At 40.7% G+C, this 23,027-nt stretch overlaps 1 long non-coding RNA gene across 1 annotated transcript in view; it reads left to right on the forward strand.

The window, feature by feature from the left end:
- LOC142829672 (uncharacterized) overlaps positions 1 to 21,768 on the forward strand; it is a 43,230-nt gene extending 21,462 nt beyond the window's left edge. Inside the window, exon 2 of the long non-coding RNA XR_012904364.1 lies at positions 19,207 to 21,768. This is a non-coding gene — a long non-coding RNA (uncharacterized LOC142829672). The remainder of the gene's footprint in view (positions 1 to 19,206) is intronic.
- Positions 21,769 to 23,027: the final 1,259 nt, after the last annotated feature.

Below are 23,027 nucleotides of genomic sequence, written 5' to 3' on the forward strand. Positions count from 1 at the left end.
CTTTTCCCTTTTGGCAATGCTAAAGGAATGTGCTATGTATAATATAAGTATTAGCCAAGTGTCAAATTTGGGTGATTATTACCTGTTCTCATGTAGTGAGTGTTGAAAAAAAATGAAAGCTAACAATGTCCTGTTGTTCTTCTACAACCAGCCTTCCATCCTATTTGTTTTTAGAAAGCACGTAGCTTGAAAAAATTACTGTAGTGTGGATGACATTATCCCACACACGCCTATTGTTGAGCTATAAATGCAGAGCTGTTAATCCAAACCAGCAGTTCCTAGGAGTTATACTGCACATTACAACCTCTGCGTCACAAAGCTGAGCACTGTTACTACAGAGATAGCACAAAATGAGAGCTTACCTAGAGTACAATCCAGTCTACAATGCTTTCCCATACACTTGTTTCACATGTACTATTTAACTCTTACAGATAAATCGAAAGAAAGTTTATATCCAGTGTTCTATGTTAATCTATTTTCCTTTCTGTGCATTTTCCAAAATACAAAGAGTTTAAATTTGAAGTCTGTGATGCTATTTTTCCTCAAAGGTGAATCCACTGAGGCATCTGAATACATGCTATACAGATATTTTAATTCTTGGAACATCTTCCTTACTTACACCCATGGAAGCCAATAATAATTCTAATACTAATTATTATTTAAACTCATAGATCCCATTTTGGAACCTTTCTTCCACTTCAGTGAAGAGAGTCATGGACCCTTCTTCTGGACATTATGCCTGGATCCATAGCAGGATTTGGGGGTTGCAACACTGAGCATCCCTGTGCCTAACTTCTAAGTGCCTATTAAAATCATAGGAACAACACTGATCCACAAAGTTGATTTAGACCGTTGGGCTCCCTATGCAATGAATGACAAGAGCCAAGCATTTTGGCAATCCACAAAGCCAGTTTGCTAGGCTGAGAGCCACCTAAGTTAACCAATGGGTGATGGAAGGAGAGAGGTATGCGCTAAACTCCATGCCGCTCAGAAACAGGCCCCTAAATCAGAGCTGCAGAGAGACACTGATCCCAGCTGACAATCCATAAAGGGGAACCCCTCTTCTACACATACTTACACACTGAATGTATTTCTTGTGGGAGTGAGTTAGCTGCTTTCTTTGCTGCACACCAGACAGCCCAAGATGGTGGTGATTGCCTTATAACATTGGTAGTGTACACACTTACCTCAAATGTAAGAGACTGAGGCTCAATTTCCCCCTCTTTACTAGAGGGAAAGACAAGAGGAAGGCGATCCTGTCTCCCTTTCTGGCAGAGCGAAGAACTGAACCTATGTTTCCCACATTTCATGTGAGGACTCTGGATAAACATTATGGCTGTATCTAGACTGCATCCCTTTTCCGTAAAAGGGATGTAAATTAGACACATCACAATTGCAAATGAAACGGGGATTTAAATCCCCCCCTCCCCACTTCCTTTGCATAAAAATGGCTGCCGCTTTTTTCCGGCTCGGAGCTTTGCCGGAAAAAAGCCCCAGTCTAGACGCGGATCTTTCGAAAAATAAAGCCTTTTCCAAAAGATCCCTTATTCCTTATTTTAAGAGGAATAAGGGATCTTTCGGAAAAGGCTTTATTTTCCGAAAAATCCGTGTCTAGACTGGCGCTTTTTTCCGGCAAAGCTCCGAGCCATAAAAAAGTGGCAGCCATTTTTATGCAAATGAAGCGGGGAGGGGGTTTAAATCCCTGCTTCATTTGCAATTGCGATGTGTCTAATTTGCATCCCTTTTACGGTAAAGGGATGCAGTCTAGACACATCCTATAAGGGTACATCTACACTAGCTCTTTAGTTCGAGCTAGGTAGGGTAATTAGCGCAAGTGGAGTTGCAAATGAAGCCCAGGATTTAAATATCCTGGGCTTCATTTGCATGTTCCCGGGTGCCGCCATTTTTAAATCCCCCTTAGTCCGAACTCCGTGCCCGTGGCTACACGTGGCACGGAGTAGGTAGTTCAAATTAAAGATCCTAATTCGAACTACCATTACTCCTCATTCCACGACACCCTTAGTTTGATCTCGGGGGGCTAGTGTAAGTGTGTTTGCTTTAGCTGGGAAGCACACACCCACCTACAATGTAGACATACACTGCGGCCAGATCTATACTACACTCAGAAGGTTGGTTTAAGGTATACAATTCCATAACATAGCTGGAGTCAACATATCTGAAGCCAAGATTGGCCCCATCTCCACAGCTGAAGGCTGATGAGAGCAAATGCTCCCATCAGCTTCCCTTATTACTCATGACTGCAAAGAGAACCGGCATTGACCAGGGATGCCCTCAGCATTTGATTTAGCGCGTCCTTACTAGACCTGCTAAATCAAAAGTCAGAAGATCAATCTCTGCCACAGCAAGTGGAGACGTGGCCTTAACATCCTTGTTAGGGATGCTACAAAGATAAACTATCTAGCAAAACTAAAGCCCAAGAGAAATTTCTCATTTCTATTCCTTCGCCCATGCACTGCTCTGTAGCCTACACAGCTGTTCTGCAATCCATTGGTAATGCATTTGAAGAAAGTAAGCAATGAAATACACTTGGTTCTTGTAATTTTTCAATGCAGTGTTCATCAAAACCAGAATGGGGAAGCAAATAGCTGAACAAAAAAAAAGAGAGAGTAAGCAGTAATTCTCACTATAAAATATGTTTACATTGGGAATGGCTTAAAGTTTGTTTTTAAAAGAGTGGGGTGAAGAAAAGCAGCTTTCTGCTGGAAACAAACCATCACATATATAAAACATTGAAGATGGCATGCAGAGAGAGAGTTTGTACCCCAGGAAGTGTCATCTTGGGAAAACCCCACCTGACAGAAGGAGTTTGTGGAGACAGAAGAATGCAGGGAACTACTGGGTGACTGACTGGCACATACATAATTTCAGTGTTTAAATAGTTTATTAAGCTAACAGATCTGCTTGAAAAGCAAAAAAATTGAAGAAAAAAAGAGTAAATGACATTATACTGGAACAACTGATAGATGGTCCAGTTACAAACAGCAGCTACTAGTCCTTTGATATAAACATATCAAAGCCCTATTCTGCTTGTGGTTCAAACTGGACTGCAAGTTCCATTTGGCACCATTTACTGGACTGCAGATTCCTGTTCCAAAAACACACCATCCCTGGTCACATCATGAACAATTTTAGTTGTATCCAGGCAAAGTAGGGGGCAATGAGAAGTATGAGAATTAAAGGGTGCCAAAACAAAGCAGAATGGCAGAGTGGTTTCTCAAAAGCTCCTTAAAAGACATAAGGGAAGTGTGTGTGTATGTGTGTGTGAGGGGGTGAAATCAACTATTTTTTCATTGTCTCCCTAACTTCAATTCAAGTTTCAAAAGTATATGAAGACACACACACACACACACACAAATAGCTCCCCTTTCTGGTGTGTAAGCCAGGCCCAAATAAAACCAACTCCTTTCTGAAAGCCAGAGCAGCCAATCTCCTCTTAACTAGTCTATTGTTGGCCACTATTTTCAACTGCCACCTTTTATTCACATCGGTTAGGACTTTTTAATTTAATTACTCCAGCCATTTCTCTTCTCAAACCATTTATCCATTAGCCCCCTCGTTTGTCAGGGCAAATAGACTGAAGGGCCTTTGCCCTCTCAGGCTGCCACAGACGATGGAGTAGGATCCATGATGTATCAAGATGCCTAAGCCCCATTTTAGCATTCATCTCACCTCTCTGCTGCCACCCTGCTGGCCACCCAGTACACCTCTACACCACCACTCTGCTGGCCACTCACCATGCTGCTGCCCCCTGTTGGTCACTTATCACATCTCTCTGCCACCGCCCTGTTGGCTCTCAGTCACCATATTCTGTCATCCACTTCTTGACTCTGACTTAGAAAGGCAAAGACACAGAATGAGCTCAAACTAGTTACCAGAATAAAGGGAAACAAGAAGACTTTTTATAAATACATTAGAAGCAAGAGGAAGACCAAGGAGAGGGTAGGCCCACTGGTCAGTGAGAAAGGACAAACAGTAACAGGAAACTTGGAAATGGAAGAGATGCTCAATGACTTCTTTGTTTCGGTCTTCACCAAGAAGTTTGAAGGAATGCCTAATATAGTGAATGCTAGTGGGAAGGGAGTAGTTTTAGAAGGTAAAATAAAAAAAGAACAAGTTAAAAATCACCTGGAAAAGTTAGATGCCTGCAAGTCACCAGGGCCTGATGAAATGCATCCTAGAATACTCAAGGAGCTGATAGAGGAGGTATCTGAGCCTCTAGCTATCAACTTTGGAAAATCATGGGAGACAGGAGAGATTCCAGAGGACTGGAAAAGGACAAATATAGTGCCATCTATAAAAAGGGAAATAAGAACAACCCAGGAAACTACAGACCAGTTAGTTTAACTTCTGTGCCAGGGAAGATAATGGAGCAGGTAATTAAGGAAATCATCTGTAAACTCTTGGAAAGTGGCAAGGTGATAGGGAACAGCCAGCATGGATTTGTAAAAAAACAAATCATGTCAAACCAATCTGATAGCTTTCTTTAATAGGATAATGAGTCTTGTGGATAAGGGAGAAGCGGTGAATCTGACATACCTAGACTTTAGTAAGGCGTTTGATACGGTCTCACATGATATTCTTATCAATAAACTAGGTAAATACAACTTAGATGGGGCTACTATAAGGTGGGTGCATAACTGGCTGGATAACCATACTCAGAGAGTAGTTATTAATGGTTCACAGTCCTGCTGGAAAGGCATAACAAGTGGGGTTATGCAGGGGTCTGTTTTGGGACCGGCTCTCTTCAATATCTTCATCAACGATTTAGATATTGGTATAGAAAGTACGCTTATTAAGTTTGCAGATGATACCAAGCTGGGAGGGGTTGCGACTAATCTGCAGGATAGAGTCATAATTCAAAATGATCTGGACAAATTGGAGAAATGGTTTGAGGTAAATAGGATGAAGTTTAATAAAGAGAAATGCAAAGTGCTTCACTTGGAAAGGAACAATCAGTTTCATACATACAGAATGGGAAGCGACTGTCTGGGAAGGAGTACGGCAGAAAGAGATCTAGGGGTTATAGTGGACCACAAGTTGAATGAGTCAGCAGTGTGATGCCATTGCAAAGAAAGCAAGCATGATTCTGGGATGCATTAACAGGTGTGTTGTGAGCAAGACACGAGAAGTCATTCTTCCGCTCTATTCTGCACTGGTTAGGCCTCAATTGGAATATTGTGTTCAGTTCTGGGCACCGCATTTCAAGAAAGATGTGGAGAAATTGGAGAGGGTCCAGAGAAGAGCAACGAGAATGATTAAAGGTCTAGAGAACATGACCTATGAGGGAAGGCTGAAGGAATTAGGTTTGTTTAGTTTAGAAAAGAGAAGATTGAGGGGGGACTTAGTAGCAGTTTTCAGGTATCTAAAAGGGTGTCATAAGGAGGAGGGAGAAAACTTGTTCATCATGGCCTCTGGGGATAGAACAAGAAGCAATGGGCTTAAACTGAAGCTAGGGAGGTTTAGGTTGGACATTAGGGAAAAGTTCCTATCTGTCAGGATAGTCAAACACTGGAATAAATTGCCCAGGGAGGTTGTGGAATCTCCATCTGTGGAGATACTTAAGAGTAGGTTAGATAAATGTCTATCGGGGATGGTCTAGACAGTATTTGGTCCTGCCATGAGGGCAGGGGACTGGACTTGATGACCTCTCAAGGTCCCTTCCAGTCCTACTATTCTATGATTCTATGACTTCTGCCCATCAGTCTCAAATAATTTCAGCTCCCAGTGATTTCAACACTTAGCAGGCAGGGTAGAATAAATGCAACTCCAACACAATTAACCTAAGAAGAGAGGCACCTAATGATGCCTATTTATTTCTGTTATTTGAACAGAGGGAGGGGGGCAGGGGGACTGGTCAAATCAATCCAGACAGGGGAAAGCCTCCTGACCAGAATAACCTTCCCTCACCCCCTACCCCTCATAGGGTTCTGAAAGTTGAGCCCCTGCATTAGCAAGATTCTAACTGTGAGCCCTTTCCTTTGGAGCAATGTAGCAGTCCTCTTTTTCTGTATTCCCACAAAATTACAAACACTAATAACCATATTTTTGCTATCCCTGCATTTAATAAAAACATAGCTGGGGTTGGGGCACAAATTAAGTTGATTACCATGAGCAAAATACCACTGAATTTCTAACACAATCTAAGCAAAGCAAGAGAAAACTATATTTCATAGATGCACCCAGGGTCTCTTGCCCCTTCCAAATAGCTGTATGGAATGCATTCCTTCAGATCCTGCTCACACATATAAAGTGCCCTGGACACTCAATTATAATTTTGTTTAAAAGTATAATTGAGATTACTTGCTATGTTAGGTCTTTCCAAGAGTTTCTGTGCCTTTGCTCCATTGGCTAGGAGAGGGGGATGTTAATGTGTATCCAATTTAGGGGGTGATAGGTGAGCAGGGAAGGGCTAGATTGAAATGATAGTTTCCCATTTAGGTTCATCACAGTTTGTTTGAAAGCATAATCCATCTAGGCTAGCCTCCTACCCATTCAACCTAGATGATTGTAGCCAGGTGGCCGACCACTTAGCCATTGCTGAAAGGTAATAACAAAGAGCAAGCATTGGCCTTTCCCCGTGATATGATTCTCTTTGTTGGTGGTGACACTCATACCTGCTTGGTATTTTTTCCAGTCTCTGCCACAATTTGACCCTTGATGTTTTTCAGGCAGCTCTAATATTTATGTCTTGACAGCAGAGCACTTGAGCATAAGCTTGGTTATGTGTTTAAGTTTATTATGCTCTGGAGCCGGAGTTACTATGAAGCACTGATGCATTATTCCCTTCTTTGGTATCTAAAATGCATTCCGCTTTTATTTAAATTACAAATGAGCTATGATGAGAACTACAGTGAATTTCTCTAACGTTTTTACTCTTCAGACTTTAAAAAGACAAAATTTCTTGTTTGAAAGGGATCAACAGATGGTCCACAAAGGCCAGGTCTGAAGCAGTGGCTAGCCCTCAATCATCCAAAAGTTCAGGGGGATTGGTTCAAGCCCACCTAAACGTTTAATTAATTGAAACATTGTATAAATATTTAATGTTTAAAAAAACTAAGCAGACACTTCAGTATTCCAATCACCATGAGTTGGGTGCAATTTTCCATGTCTTCTGCAGGTTCAGGTTAATGGAATAAATTTCGTGGGGATAAAAGCAATAGAATTCTAAAAAGGTTACACTAGAAACAGTCAGAATTTAATAGAGAAGGTTTCCCGTCCTAAAATTTGTGTAGCATTCTGTCAAATTCTATAGTTGAGATATCATCTCTACAGGATAACCAAAAACTTACAGACAAACTTACTTTCTGAAGGATTTTTCCATAAAGGCTTGATTACTGTTGTTAGAGCAGACAAAGCTGAAGAAACTACAGCTGGTTCACAATGCCATCATCTAAATAGGGTAAGCTAAAGAGTGTTCCACAATCTTCACTGGTTCCCTGCTTGCTACTGGATCAGTTTCACTGCATTAATATTCATTTATGAAACCTTTTATAGAATAGGACATGCTATCCAAGACAGATTCTCTTTCCAGGAATCACCATAACAGCTGCAACCGCCTGGCACACTGGCTTAGATTCTCAGATGGCATAAGTCATGATATCTCCGCTATAATAGGAAAAATCTTCAGTTAGTGTATTTAAAATCATTCGTTTTTAGACTTGAGGGAAATGGTGATGCAGCCTTCTCAACAACAGGGCAAAGGCTCTCTCGTAAACCCTCCCAAAGGAGACCATTTTCTTCAGCTCATGATGAAAGTTTAGTAACTGGGATTTAAAAACCACAAACCCTTCAAATACTATTCTAAACAAAACATGGATGCCTGACTATCTTCAATGTTTTTGTTTTAAATCATCCTTTGTACTTCAACATAACTGCAATAGCTGCTTTAGAAAAGCAAAATGCAGGACAAGTATTCATTAGATTTGATCTTTTTAAAGGGTTTTGTTTAATCCAGAATTGGACAAGTGAGGAATGTGGATTTTCTAATCAGGCCCACTACAGGAGAGGGCACAGACTGCATCTGCCTTGGGGTTGATGATTCAAAAGGACCAGGGATTCCCAGATGTCACCAGTGCAGCAACAGTGATTACCTGAGCCTCAAGCCCTTTAAATTACTGTCTGAGCACCGTGCACCAGGCAGCGCTGAGGGCTGGGAGTCAGGAACGCCACAATCTGGGCAGCGCTGTGGGTTTGCTGCCCCTCATGCACCCCTTATATTTGAGGCCCCACCCCTTCTGACAGCACAGAACTGCCCCCTTTTGCCCAGGGACCTGGCAAGGCTTTCGGCTCCCCTGATGCCGATGGTACTGTTGAGTCAATGCTGGCTGTAAAAATTAGCATACCCAAGATTTCGTAAATTTGGACTATTCAGCCATTAACATCAGTAAGGTTTAATGCCATTTACAAGTTGCAAACCTTATCAAAAGTTGTATGAATTGCAAAATTGCTCTGCTGCCATATCAGATATACACACTGTTGAATATTCTTGTTCTCATGTTTTAGGAACTATAGAAGGTGCACAATGTGATCACCTCCTACACTCAAGCCAGCTATTCTATTAAGAAAGAAAGAAAGAAAGAAAGAAAGAAAGAAAGAAAGAAAGAAAGAAAGAAAGAAAGAAAGAAAGAAAGAAAGAAAGAAAGATTTTAAGCCTTGCTTTTCTTTTCACTTAGTTTCACAAGCCTTTTAAAGAGATCATGTATTTGACAACTTCCCTAGACTAGCTGTACAATTTTAACATTAGTGTTTGGGATAATATGAGATTAAATATTATGGTGTGTGCATTCTTAACAGTTTAATCAGTTTATTATTCAGCCATTTAATAAAGACTTTGCGTCCCAATACTGAGAAAAAAAAAACCACTGGCCACCCTCCTCCTCCTTGTGCCAAGAACAGGGGTACTGTTGGTTCATCTACATACGTTACTACAGTTGAACACTTCTGTAAGTACAGTTGAACACTTCTGCAATATTTCTATGCAAATACATGATTTGCAGCCTTTGTAAACAGCTACCATACATTATTTTTAATGAACATGTTTTATTCCTCCATAATATGCCAATATTTCTGTAATGATCTTTGTGCATGTGCATGAGTGTTTATGTATACAGATCGTGCTTTTCAAAAATATAGAATTTGTATTGCTGAGTTAATAACTGAGGAAGTTAAAAAAAAAAGAAAAAAACTACCTGGGAACTTTTCTAGTCAATTAATATTTGATGTTTTTCCTTATTCTTTATATTGTAATTTTTATTTTTACATTAGATCGGTTCCACAAAACCAGGAAGGCCCTATAGGATCCACAGATAGCCCTCAGTACATGTACCAAGCTTTACACATCACTTCTTAAAAGAAACCTGAGAACATTTTGATTAAATTGATCTCAACACAAAAGAATACCTACCTGATATAGATCACAAGTGTGTGAATAAAAGAAGAATGAGGAAAAAATAAATCAATGATGGTGATTCACCTGATGCTGATGAAAGGCTTTCTCCCAGAGACAAGTTTTGAAAGAAATCCTTTACATCTATGGTGGATGAACTTGAAACCAATTTGAAGAAAAGAGCAATCGTATACAAAAATGTTACACAACATTTTTCATTTTTGGTTGAATTAGATGCCTCAGAAAAACAGTTGTGTGAAGATATAACTCTTCTGATGAAAGACTATCCTAATGGCATGGATGTTAATCTCATTAGTGAAATAAAACACTTTATGCTTATATCAAGCACAATTATTCTCATAAAAAAACATTTATGCCACATTTAAATCGTCATCCGAGCTAAGATTCAATTGGCTTTCCCTAATGTAGAATCAATATTGCAGCCCTTTTTGAGTCTGTTAGTAACAAACTCCTCAGGAGAAAGGTCATTTACAAGGCTCAAAAAGATCAAGAATGAACTGCAGGCAACAATGCTACAAGAAAAGCTGTCTGCAATAAGCCTTATGTGCATAGAAAATTATACCTTCATACCTTATCATTGGATGATGTCATCAGTGACTTTGCTCTCAAAAAACTACAAAAAGAAAGTGTTTTAAATGTTTATGTCATGCACAGAACACACACAGTGCATGTTGTATTGCCTCTTCCATTTAGTAAATGCTAAACTGTGTAACTGCTTTTGTGTTGGTGTTTTCATATATGCAAAGTAAGAAATCATAAAGTATTTTCATGTAAAGGTACTTGATATGCAAATAAGCTTATTGTAAGATATGTTTTAGCTAGATTATTTGTTTTTAGCTGCATCCTTACCTATGTACTGGTATATATGAAAATATAAACCTTGATTATTTCTATTTTCATTGTCCTTTCTGTTAGAACAATACACATTTTGGTAATTCTATGGGACCTCAAACTTGACATAGCTTAGGGCAGGGGTGAGGAACCTCAGGCCAGGGGGCTGGGTGTGTCCCCAAGCTTGCCTGGATCCGGCCCCCGAGGTTCAGGGCTGCCTTCCTAGCATTGGGGAGCCCATGCCAATTTAGGGACTGCAGCACACAAAATGTACTAGCCTGGGCCCCACGAGGCTCTGGTGGGGAGTATCTTTCTCCTTCTCAGTCAGGAGCCCCATTGATGAGGGTTTGGGGGATTGTTGGGGTTTTTTTGTTTGGTTTGATTTTTTTTTTTTTTTTGCCTTCTTACTTGTGTGCAGCCCCCTGACTGATTTTTCTGTGGGTCAGCAGCCTCCAACCCAAAAAAAGTTCCCCACCCCTCGAAAGAGCCTCAGCATGTCTTAATATGGCCATAATTCAACTGCATTTTAGGCCATGTTTTTGCCTAGAGTCTGGTATGCAAATGAAGTCCAAAACGAGATACAGAATGTATATGGGAATGTGTATCCCTAGATGGAACTGTTTTGCAGAATTGCCACTTATGCACCAGACAGCACAAGGTCTTCCTGACCTTGAATGCATTAGTGGTCAATCTTTCCATAAGGACTGAATGTAGGATGGTTTGGACTCAATATATTGAAGAAAAACATTCTCAGGCATGGAAAGACCCTCTTTTTTTACTTGTAATGCCTACTATCAAATTATATGACTGAGATTCGCTTAAAATAGTTTTGATTAGGCCTTGGTTCAAGAATGTAAGTTTAAGATTTGAGTATTGATGCACTGCTCTATACCATAGACTTGAAACTGAAAAAAAAAAGATATTCGCAAATGAGTGTACACAATTCAGTTTATAATAGATATTTGTTTCTATTTTTAAGTAGATGAGTTTCTTTCTACATGTGATTGTGAGTCTGGTGGGGACAGGGCCAGTGCAGTAGTTTGAGTATAGCAAACAAAAAAATAATCTGCTTTTAAAATTATGGTGGTGACTGAATAAGTATTTAATCATGATGAAAAAAGATCTGGTATGAAATCTCTGTGAGCTTCCAGTTAGAATATGTACTGCATAGTGGTAACATCCATTGGAATAAAAGAATAGCAAGTGCTTTCCACATACAAATTTCTGTGAAGTACAGATGAAAAGTAAAACACTGCCATCTGCTGACTAAACTGGAAAATAGCAACAAACAAGTAAGGCTCTTGCAGTAAGATCCTGGTTCCCTGGCAATGGATGGGAGTTTTGCCATTGACTTCTGGAGTCAGGATTTCACACTCTTACCTTATAGATGAAGCAACCTGAACAAAAGTCTCTTTATAATTTTTCAAAACTATACACATCTCTTTGCGGTGGACACTAGTTGACAGAGTTAAAAAATAGATTGCAGACAAAGATGGTTTGTTGGCAACAAATTCTTAATTATTTTCACATGGAGACATGTTGCCTTTAATTTAAAAACATGTAAGAAAACAAAAGTTGAAAGCATGCTAAAAGTGGTTACTACCCTTTAGCTGTAACAATTCCATAAAACACAGGGCCACACTTCATTAATCATATAGTGCAAAAAAGTGATCTTGGGGCAATCGGTTGTTCCTCTGCTCCTGATCTTGCCATTTCCAGCAACATAAGAGATAAGGCATCAATATCCTGTATTGTTGATTCCTAGACATACATTGAAGTGATGGAGAAAGGAGAGAGCCTAGATGTACTGCCTGTATTTATATACGCTCTTGTTTTAAACAGGGAGAATAAAATGTAGAGGAGAGGAGGGATGTCAGATAATCTGTGTAACACCAAGGCAGTCTCTGTGGCAACAGGATCTTTTAAATAGAATGGATTATTATTTATATTATAACAGTAGATAGAACGGAACCTGAATCAGATACTTATTGGCTGTGTCTAGACTGGACAATTTTTCCGGAAAATCAGCCACTTTTCTGGAAACACTTGACAGCTGTCTACACTGGCCGCTTGAATTTCTGCAAAAGCACTGACTTCCTACTGTTTGAAATCAGTGCTTTTTGCGGAAATACTATGCTGTTCCCATTCGGGCAAAAGTCCTTTGGGCAAAAGGGCCAGTGTAGACAGCTGAGATTTGTTTTGTGCAAAAACGCAACTAGATTGGCCACGGACGCTTTTCCGCAAAAAGTGCTTTTGCGGAAAAGCGTCCATGCCAATTTAGACGCTCTTTTCCGAAAATGCTTTTAACTGTTATGTCGACAAAGCGGCTTGCTTTGTTGACAGAACTGGATGTAGTCTAGATGCTCTTTGTCGGCAGAAGCTTTGTCGACAGTATCTGTTGACAAAACTTCTGTCAACAAAAGCCTGCAGTCTAGACGTACCCTTGCAGTATACTGCAAAAGAGAAACAAACTCCACCTATTCCACTAAAATTTGCATTATGTTTTCTTTGAAAATGTGAATGAAAACTTGACTTATTTGCTCCACCATGATATGGTGCCTGACAGTGAAATTGAAGCTTGAGACTACTAGAAGATTGTATTAATAAATACACTGAAGTAATTAATAAGAACACAGCGAAGGCATAGTCTTTACAGGTTTGCTTCTGGAGAACAGAATCCTGGAATAAGAGTGGATGAATATACAAAATCTATTTTAGTTTCCATGAGTTAAGGATCTTTTGCTTGCCTGTGAGTATTTGACTAAATAATTTAAAAAAAAAAAAAAACCTCACAAGCTAAAAAGCTACAAATGTGGGTTTTTTTAATTCTCTAAATGACCTTGGATCCTTTTGTAATTCTGAATTCACACAGAAACATTTTCTTATTAGTGAAAGATTGCTCTGATCCTAGTGTAATAACACTGTTCAAATAGCAGCATTATGAGTAGTAGCTGAATTTCTGTTAACTTGAAGTGTGAGTATTCATTTCTGCATGTAGCTAAATTTAGGCTCCCCCAGGAAAGAGTGGGATTTTTAAGGTAGTAAGAGGCAAAGTCTTTGTGAGATGGATTGGGTCTATTAGCTGACTAGAATGCCTACATGAAAAAGAGTATTTGGGGAAAAGCAGCATAAACAATAGTGGTCCAATTTTTAAGCCATTCATTGACAAATATATCTGGTATACAGAACAAGTCCAAAAAGGAACTGAAAGTGTGTATCAGAGAAGGGAATTCTGCATGTAGTAATAGGATCTTAGTGTTGCAGTTTGGCATTGTAATTTCAGAGACCACGTGTTCACTACATGGAAGAGCAACAATCTTGCAGTCAATCTTCTGGGGATTGATTCAGTGGATCTAGTGAAGACCTGCTAAATCAAACTTAGAGGGCAAGGAGTAAAGGAAGCTGATGGAAGTGTTTACTCCCATCAACCACCCGCTGTGTGGACAGCACAGAAACTTGATTTAAGATACGTGATTAACATAGCTGGAGTTACATATCTTATTTTGATCTTCCACTGCAGTGTAGATCATGCCAGAGTGTCTGCAGATGACTTGAAAAAAGAATGAGAAATGGGTTTAAGAGATTCTAATTCAACTGAATTTGTGAGGCCACAAAAGTTTGGAGTTTGTAACCAGCTACCACCTAGGGCTGTTAGTTCAAGTATGTACTAACTGCCAACTACTCCAGACACTCAGTCCTTATGATGTCATTATTTCCAAAAAGGAAGAGGAGGTGTTTATTAGCAGAAGCTGAAATTCAGTGAACTTTAAATGTGAGTACTCATTTCTGTATATATTGATATTTAGGAAAGGATAGGAATTTTTAAGGTATAAAGAGGGAAGTCTGTGTGAGATGTTAGATCAGAAAAATCGAAGTCTTCACCCTTGTGAACCACAGAGTCTGAGAATAGTCTTGAAGGGGAAACCACTGGCGAGTGGGGGCATTTACCCTCAATGGGCTAATATCTGAGGAGCCATCATATTATATACACATCACAGCAGGATCTGCAGATATTTTCACATAACCCTGGAGGTTTGGATTACTTGTGTAACAAGGTTATTTAAATTTAACTCACCTCTCCCCAATCTGAGAAATTTGGCTTATGGCCAATTTTCTTCTCAAATGTATGCAAGACAAAATCTTGCTCTATTTACATGCTGCACAATACCCCTAAAATAATGGAATTGCACAAGGATCAAAGTAGGGCAGAAGCTAGCTCTCAATGTGTTTGTGAAATCAGCCATTCCTGAGAACCCATTGATAAATCTTGACTTTTATTGAGTTTGGAAAGTTCATGTATTTTTCTCTTGTCTTTGTTCTCTGCTTGAATTATTTTATGGCAAGACTGTATAGAAAGCTTTGCTGTACAGTATTTTAGTTTATGGGGTTTCTGTGGGAATGGTTTATGTGATGCTTTTGTTCTGTTCACTCTTCTCTTTATGCTATATTTTATTAAAATTTTACCACTAAACTACTCCAAGTTTTGGCTGCAACCAGCAACTTCTCCCAGGTGAAGTCAGCAGCAACAAAGGCTGGGCTCGTTATCTCTGGGTTCCTCTCTACACAATAGAAAACAGAACCAGTTCTAGCCCCCACCAAGTAATTTGGGAAAATTAAACACTACTCAGGGCATGAGTCAGTATTTCCCCACGTACAAGCCCCAAGTCTGGATACAGCAAAGAACACTTTTAACAAACAGGGGAAGGAAACTCAGTGTTAATTTGGGAAAACACCACAAGCATGATTTGAAAGCATATGATCATGAGCCCACCCACGTCAAAATATGTTGGACAGCATCTTTTGCCCCAGTTTCTTATCTTATAGTATGGAAGTCCAACAAAACAAGTGTTCCTTTAAGACACCATCCCCATCTCCGTCCACTGCACCACACTTTTAGTTGATATCCTTGGTAAGTGAAGACCCCTGAGTTCAGAAGGGAGTTCACATGAGTTCACTTCCCATGCTGTGAAGGAATCGTTGAGCAACATGTCCTCTGCTACCATTGTCACACTCTGAGGTTCTATCATTTAATCAGCTATCAACAGGGAGTGGGCAACTTCACTGCTAGTGCAGACAAGACAATCTATTTCATTTAAACATCTCAAAGGGGTAGTCATATTAGTCTGTATCTGCAAAAACAACAAGGAGTCCTGTGGTACCTTAGGATGCATCTACACAGCAGCATTATTTAGGGGAAACACCACATAGGAATCTCTCTAGAGCCTGTGCTTTGGCATTCCTACTCCCTGCTTAGCAAGCACAGTTCAGTTTAGGGTAACCCCTTCTGTCAGGACAGGCTAAGTACAGTTTTGCTGACATTTAGTCATACAATTAGGGTAACATATCATTATCCCTGCACTCTGTACCAAGTGATTTGTAATCCAACACTAGATAAAATCATTTGGTAAAGCAGCTCCATCATGCTGTACACCCACACAGAATAGGTGTATATATGCAAATATTGCTTGTTCCAGAAGTCTTCCCCTCATCATTAGCGGCAGGAGAGAGCTCACTCATACTCTGCTTACATACAGAAGGACATTTTAAAATTAAAATTACCAAAAAATAAGTTCTTGTGCTCTCCCATATCCAGAATCAGAAAGTTTTAAATTCTGCAGAAGTAGTGTTTTTTTATGGTTGCCCAGTATGTGCGTCTAGAAGACCCTGCAGAGTATAGGTCTTGTGAGCCACAAACAACATCAAAAAGAGCTGTTCTGCTCATAGAGATGAACAGGCAGTGGGATAATCCTGCAGGTTCGCATGGAGGTTGGGACTTCTCATCTCCAAATATTGAAGAAACTCCCTCTTCCTCAGAACACCCCTATAATCATCCCACCTCATGGTCCCCTGTGTCTCTCATCAAGAAAGGAAGCCTAATTACTGCAGCAGTACATACCCATCCCCTGCCATTTCTTCACCTCAATATTTATATTGCTATCTGCCTACATATTAAAAAATAAAAGTAAGTATTAACCTCTCCTTTGAACCTCAGCCAGTCAGAGAAATAGCTGGATTAATTTATAGAGCTGGCCAGGTAGGTGAGTGTATGTGCAGCATATAAAGATGGAGGGAAATCTAAATAAAGAACTGAGTTTTGCATTCAGTTCTGAAAACTGTGATGAATGTGGTCATCTTCTTTTATGGCAGAGGTGGGCAAATACCAGCCCACAGGCTGGATCCAGTTCCTTAGGATTAGCCCCGGGCAGGCTGCCACTACGCTATTTATCTGCACCTCCACAGGTATGGGTGATTGCAGCTCTCATTGGCCAATGGGAGCTGCAGGAAGCGGTGTAAATATAACAGCAGTGGCAAACCGCTGCTGTTTTATTGCTCACCTGTTTTATGGGGATGAGGATACCACATTTGATCTAGCTGCAATGATAGTTTTGTCCTCCAGAGAGGGAGACTTGAGGATAGTTGGCAGCACAGGGTGATAGAACAGGGTGATTCTCATGCATCTAGGACCAAGCCAATAGAAGGCTTTGGACATCAGGACAAAGACCTTTAACTGACCTTTGACTTCACTGCAGAGCCTGTATAGATCAGACCACTAAAAAGTAGTCCTGGCTACGCCACTTATTCCCTCTTTAGGTGTGGGAAAGTTATTTAACATCCCTAAAATGGGATCTGTGTTCACAGGGAAGGATGGTCTAGTTGCATCTGTTATGGTGATGAACACTACAGTACTAGAAGGCGCTAAAAAGAGTCTTTAAAGAAAATAACATCCTACCCACAAAGCAATAATTTCAGACTAAGAACATTTTTAAACTGTGGTCTTCCATTTAGATATGGCAAAGAAAGGACAGTTTGTATTTAAGCACTGGTGGCAGGGCCAGATTAAGAAAAGGATTTTAGGGGCTGCAGCCTAAAGTGGGCCCTGAAAAAAGATCTCCAGGCTGCCAAAAGTGAAGATCATTCCCAAACACCTCATCCCCACCCCACAGCCTACACTCCAAATCAGAACCCTCACTCTTTCCCACATCCAACCCCTTGCCTCAGCCCACACTCTGAACCCCTCATTTTGGCCCAACAACAAAGCCTTGGGGGCTCCACAAAATCTAATAGCCCCAGTCCCCAAGAAGAGTTAATCCAGCCCTGAATGGTGGCAATATTTGGCATGTACAGGCAGTCCCCGGGTTAGGTACAAGATAGGGACTGTAGGTTTGTTCTTAAGTTGAATCTGTATGTAAGTCGGAACTGGCGTCAGCCGCTGCTGAAACTGATCAGTTTCAACCGCGGCTGAATCTGGACGCCAGTTCTGACTTACATACAGATTCAACTTAAGAAACCCAGGCGTCCCCAAGTCAGCTGCTGATGAAACTGACCAGCGGCTGATTCCAGGAAGCCTGGGGCAGAACAACTCTGCCTCGGGCTTCCTGTAGTCAGCCGCTGGTCAGTTTCAGCAGCGGCTGACTTGGGGACGCCTGGGGCAGAGCAGCTGGGGTGCTGCTGGGTTGCTCCGGTAGCGCAGCTCCTCGGCGCTACTGGAGCAACCCAGCAGCACCCCAGCTGCTCTGCCCCAGGCTTCCTGATTCAGCCGCTGCTGAAACTGACCAGCAGCGGCTGAATCAGGACGCCTGGGGCAGAGCAGCTGGGGTGCTGCCGGGTTGGTCCGGAGCAGCGCTGCAGGACCAACCCAGCAGCCCCCAGCTGCTCTACCCCAGGGGTAAGCAAGAAAAGCCTGGTCTGCTGGGGGGGGGGCACTAGCTGCACCCCCACTCCCACCAGCAGACCAGGGAGACGGGGGTGGCGGGACCGCCCAAGTCCTCCACGACTTTGCTCCGTCTCCCTGGTCTCCTGACCTGGGAGACGCGGAGCAAAGCCGCAGAGCACGCGGGCAGCGGGACAGTCCAGGCGTGCCGCAGCTATCCCACTGCTGGCGTGCTCCGAGGCTTTGCTCCCCATCTCCCTGGTCTGCTGGTCAGACCAGGGAGACGGAGAGCAAAGCTGCGGAGCACGCCCACAGCGGGACAGCCCAGGCGCGCTGCAGCTGTCCCGCTGCGGGCGTGCTCCGAGGCTTTGCTCCCTGTCTCCCTGCAGACCAGGGAGATGGGGAGCAGCTTTTCTCGCCCCGGAGGACGGGGGCGGCGGACTGCGGCGCATCTGGGTGTCCCGCCACTCCCGTCCTCTGGGGCGAGAAAAGCCCCATTCGTAACTGTGGATCCGACATAAGTCGGATCCGCGTAACTCGGGGACTGCCTGTACATATTTGGATGGAGAGGTGTTGAATGTACCTAGTTCAAATGTGACCAAAATACTTGTCAATATTACATTTTCTAGCTTTAACCAGTTAATCCTCCCAGCAAACGTAGCCAAAATTAGTTACTGAAGATTAAAAAAAGCCTGAATATTTTTAAGGGAGACATTAAAAACAAGGCTTTTTAACTAGTCACTTTGAAGTACTCTAATTTGTAGCCTCGATCAAACTAGGGTGTTTGTGACAAGGGTTTCTTTGTTTAATTTCAGTGTGAGAACCAGGATCTCTCAGTAATTTTAGTTTTGTTCTAGGGGATCACTTTAAAAGTGATTCAAAAGTATGAGAAGTATCAGCACCCAGGCTGTTACACACTAGCTGAAAGAAAAGCTTTCCTTTCACTGCTCTGAAACCTGTTGTCCAGTTACCATTTTGATTTGTGCCAAGTATTTAGCTTGCCAAAGGTTTGCTTTTGAGAAACACTTAAGAAAGCCAGTTTTCTTCTGACTCAAATTGCATTTGTCTTTCCTATAAAAAAAAAGTATTTATCCAACCTTCACCTGTTACAGTACATAGTGTCTATTTGCCAGAGCCAGGCAAGAGGAGAAAAAAGATACTGTGCTTAAATCAATAAAGGCACCAGTATGCAACTGGATAGAGAGATGGTAAGAAACAGAGCTTTGAAGCCAGCAAGTATGATACAAGCATGATTTATTAAAAAATTAAAAACTTGTTTTTATTTTCCTTTGTCCAGGAATGAAGATAAAATCCCCAGATCTTTGACATCTTCTGGGAAGCTTCACCTACTAAGGTAGCCTCACCGGTGTGCAACCTTTGAAGAGTCAAGATTTTGAGTCACGAGCTATTTGATCTTGCCCACATAATTATAAACACAGTCTCTACCTAAACTACTTTCTGGTTTCTTTAGTGCCTTTAATGCCAGCTGAAGCACCACATATGGTGTAAAAATAAAGCATACACACAAGAACCTCTAGGAATGCCCAAAAGCAGGAAGAAGAGTGAACTGGAGCCTGTTTCCTGCCAACCAAAGGCCCCTGAGCTGCAAGAGAACAAAGGATTGTTGTTTTTTAGACAAAAAAATTCCTTCAAGGGTGGGCCGCCATAAAAATTAACTGTCAGAAGAAATGTAAATGTGGAGTGTCCATCAAGGATTGCATAACCATTCAACAAGCTAACTGGACACTGAAGGTTTTGAAAGCTTCATTGCAGAAGGACTATGGGCAACAGAGAATTATTGTTTCAAAGTAATCCCAGCAGAGCCACTGCTAAGATGAGTGGTGCCAGATATAGACATTCTGCCACGAGGTAAATTTGGGACAATTTCTTGAAGATGCTTCTTGGGTTGTGTGACTAGTTATAGTTCCATAGAGAAAGAGCCGTTTATACCAGCCAAAGACCTGCCCCTCTATCTCCAACAGACTTTATCCCTATACTGGATATTAAATTATTCCTGACATGACTTCTCTATAGCACTCAAAATAATTCTGAAGAAGACATTTTCTTTCATTTTTTGAACAGATCAAATTGCAGATTTTTTTTAAAAGATTCCTTGTGGGAATATATACCTGAGTCCCCTGAAAACCCATACTTTACTTTGCCTAGTCTCAGGGCTTAAATTGTCAGAGATTATTTCCTGATGCCACAAGGCTTCCACCAGTTTAGGTTCTGGGCTTCAGCTCTGAGGTGTGTGTGTGTCATGGGGGGGGGGAGGTCTGAGGGTTTTAGCTCCACAGGGGAAGAGGGGCTCTGGGTTTCAGCCTCATGGGGCACACTGGGGATCAGAATTTGTGGATTTCAAATGTACGGGAGGCACCAAATGTCCCATCTTTGAAAATATTTACCAGAGTTCTGCTCCAGATGACTTAGGCTGAATTTAAACCCTGTCTAGTCCCCTCTTCTCTGAGGGTACATCTACATTAGCCCCCTAGTTCGAACTAGGGAGGCTAATGAAGGTGACTGAAATTGCAAATGAAGCGTGGGATTTAAATATCCCGTGCTTCATTAGCATGTTCCCGGGTTGTTGCCATTTTGGAAACTGACTAGCCCGGAATAACTGCCCACATCTACGTGCGGCAGAGAAGTGCAATTCTGAGATAAACCCCTTAGTTCAAATTAACAGTTAAACTTCATGCCATTTTACCTTTCCATTTCAGAAGCTCCACACATCCGGGGCACACACATTTACAAACTTGGGAGTTTTTAACCTTGAAGCACTTAAGTTCATATGTCTCAAATGCAACAGAGGTCTTTGAACTGCTCTCATATTACATGTAAATGGAGAGTAATGCATGCAATAGTCACTCCCAATGGAAGTTACGTGCCTAAATACCTTTGAAGATCTAGGACTGTCATTTAACATAAAATGAACTCATACGTTTAGCACAGAAAGAACATGTAATAAGAAGTTCTTGTAAACACTCATTAACTGCAGGCATACACCTTAGGCAACATCATACTCATACAATGACATACTTAAGTTAAATTGCTACCACATTGTGGTACTAGTTATACACTGTGGCTACGTCTAGACTACATCTCTTTTTCGTAAAAGAGATGTAAATTAGACTTATCGCAATTGCTAATGAAGCGGGGATTTAAATCTCCCCCGCTTCACTAGCATAAAAATGGCTGCCGCTTTTTTTCCGCACGGAGTTTTGTCGGAAAAAAGCGCCAGTCTAGACGCTGATCTTGCGGAAAATAAAGCCTTTTCCAAAAGATCCCTTATCCCTCTATGAAATACACTATAACTGTAATGACTCCAGTAGAATTAAGTTCTGTTGAAACCAGAAAAATAGAATTTATCGTTTTAAACATGATGCTTATAGTAGTTAATCATAAAACAAGGTTTCTGAAACTTTTCTGGTAGGCAGAAAGCCAAGGCAAAGTACCAATAGTGGGATAAAAGCTAAGTAAATTAGTAATACTAAAGCCATATATTGTGCTGACTGCACAGTATTATTTTATAAAGGCATGAAGTTAGATTAATTTGGATATAAACAGAATATCAACTTCAAATAAAAGCATGAACCATCACCCACTGAATTTGGCAAAGACCTTTGCCCTCAGTGATAAGCCCTATATCTTGATATCAAGAAATCAGATATTCTGTTTAGTCATATAAGTGTCAGAAATTTAGGAACTGCAGTTAGTACAAAGAAGTACTTCATCCTGATAAGTGATTTGTTTATTATGTGCTTATATATTTAAAAACTGGTTAATGTTTTTCAAATAAAAAGTCTGTCAAAATATCAACTTTTTAAAAAAAATTAAATTTGGTCAAAACTTTTAAATATTATAGGACTGGTCTTCTTTGTCTTATCATTTCCCCCACCCCTTTCCTTTTTCAGTGGAACAAAATTGAAATATGGGCAGGTAGGGGGAAAATAGGTTTAGACATTTTGGACCTAAGCTTTTGCAAGAAGATTAACCTAAAATGTATTTACAAAACTTTCAGAATAAAAGCTATGTCTGAAATTGTTCACATTTTTGAATAAAGATTATGTATGTAATGATATAAGCTTACATGCTGCTTCACTAATACACACACACACACACACACACACACACACACACACACACACACACACATATATTTTGGCCATTGAAGAATTTACCATGCAAGACTTAAGCCAAACAAAGATCAGATGCAACACATATTCAAATAAAGGCAGATATGTGGAGCAGTTAGAGGAACTTACAAAAACTATTTTGAGGGAAAACAAAAAGCTAGACAGTCTGTTCCAGCATAAAGTGCAAAACCAAGGTGAGAAGAAAGACATAGCTGAGGGAGGTTATCTGGGATATTGAAAGTGAAAAGGGAGGAGAATTTATATAATAAACAAATGTGCAAACATTTTAGAACAAATTCTTTGCATGTAGAAGTTACTTTTTAATTTGCACTTCCTAATGTTTCGTTTGAAATGACACTCCCAGTCTTCTGGCTATTGTGAAAATGAGTGCCAAGTTCTGTTCAGAACTATAATGGAAAGAGAGAGAGAGAGATGGCATTACATCACTGACCATATTTGCATATCAAAGTAAAAAAATGCAGCATCAACATTAAAAGATGTACAATCTAGATTATGTAAAATGAGTTATTATACCAATTATATTCAAGGACAACACAATTCAGAAGGACATACTAAAGTCATCCAAAAGTTGAAAAGTTGTGAAATACTTCTGTCGTACCACTGGATATACACATTACAATACAGATACTAGTGTAAAAAGTATATGCCATAGTGCAAATATATATACATAGTATGTACTTATGAAGACACATTAATTTCTCTCTATACATATATAAAGTTTTTTCCTGCTGGATGACAGAATGTTCCTGCTGTGTGGCAGGATGATGTCATCATGCCATCAATGTCAACAGGCTCTCTCAGTGAAGCAAAAGCAGCCAGAGAGAGGGGGGTAAGCAAACGTAACAAGCAGAGGGTGCAGCCCCCGAGTTTATTTATAACACAGCAGAGCACCATTAAAACCAGAAAGAGAATCTGTGACTGATTTCAATGCAACTCACACTAGTGCTCAGTTTCTTTCTAGGAA

Source organism: Pelodiscus sinensis, chromosome 5 (assembly GCF_049634645.1).
Source record: "Pelodiscus sinensis isolate JC-2024 chromosome 5, ASM4963464v1, whole genome shotgun sequence".
NCBI classification, from domain to species: Eukaryota; Metazoa; Chordata; order Testudines; family Trionychidae; genus Pelodiscus; species Pelodiscus sinensis.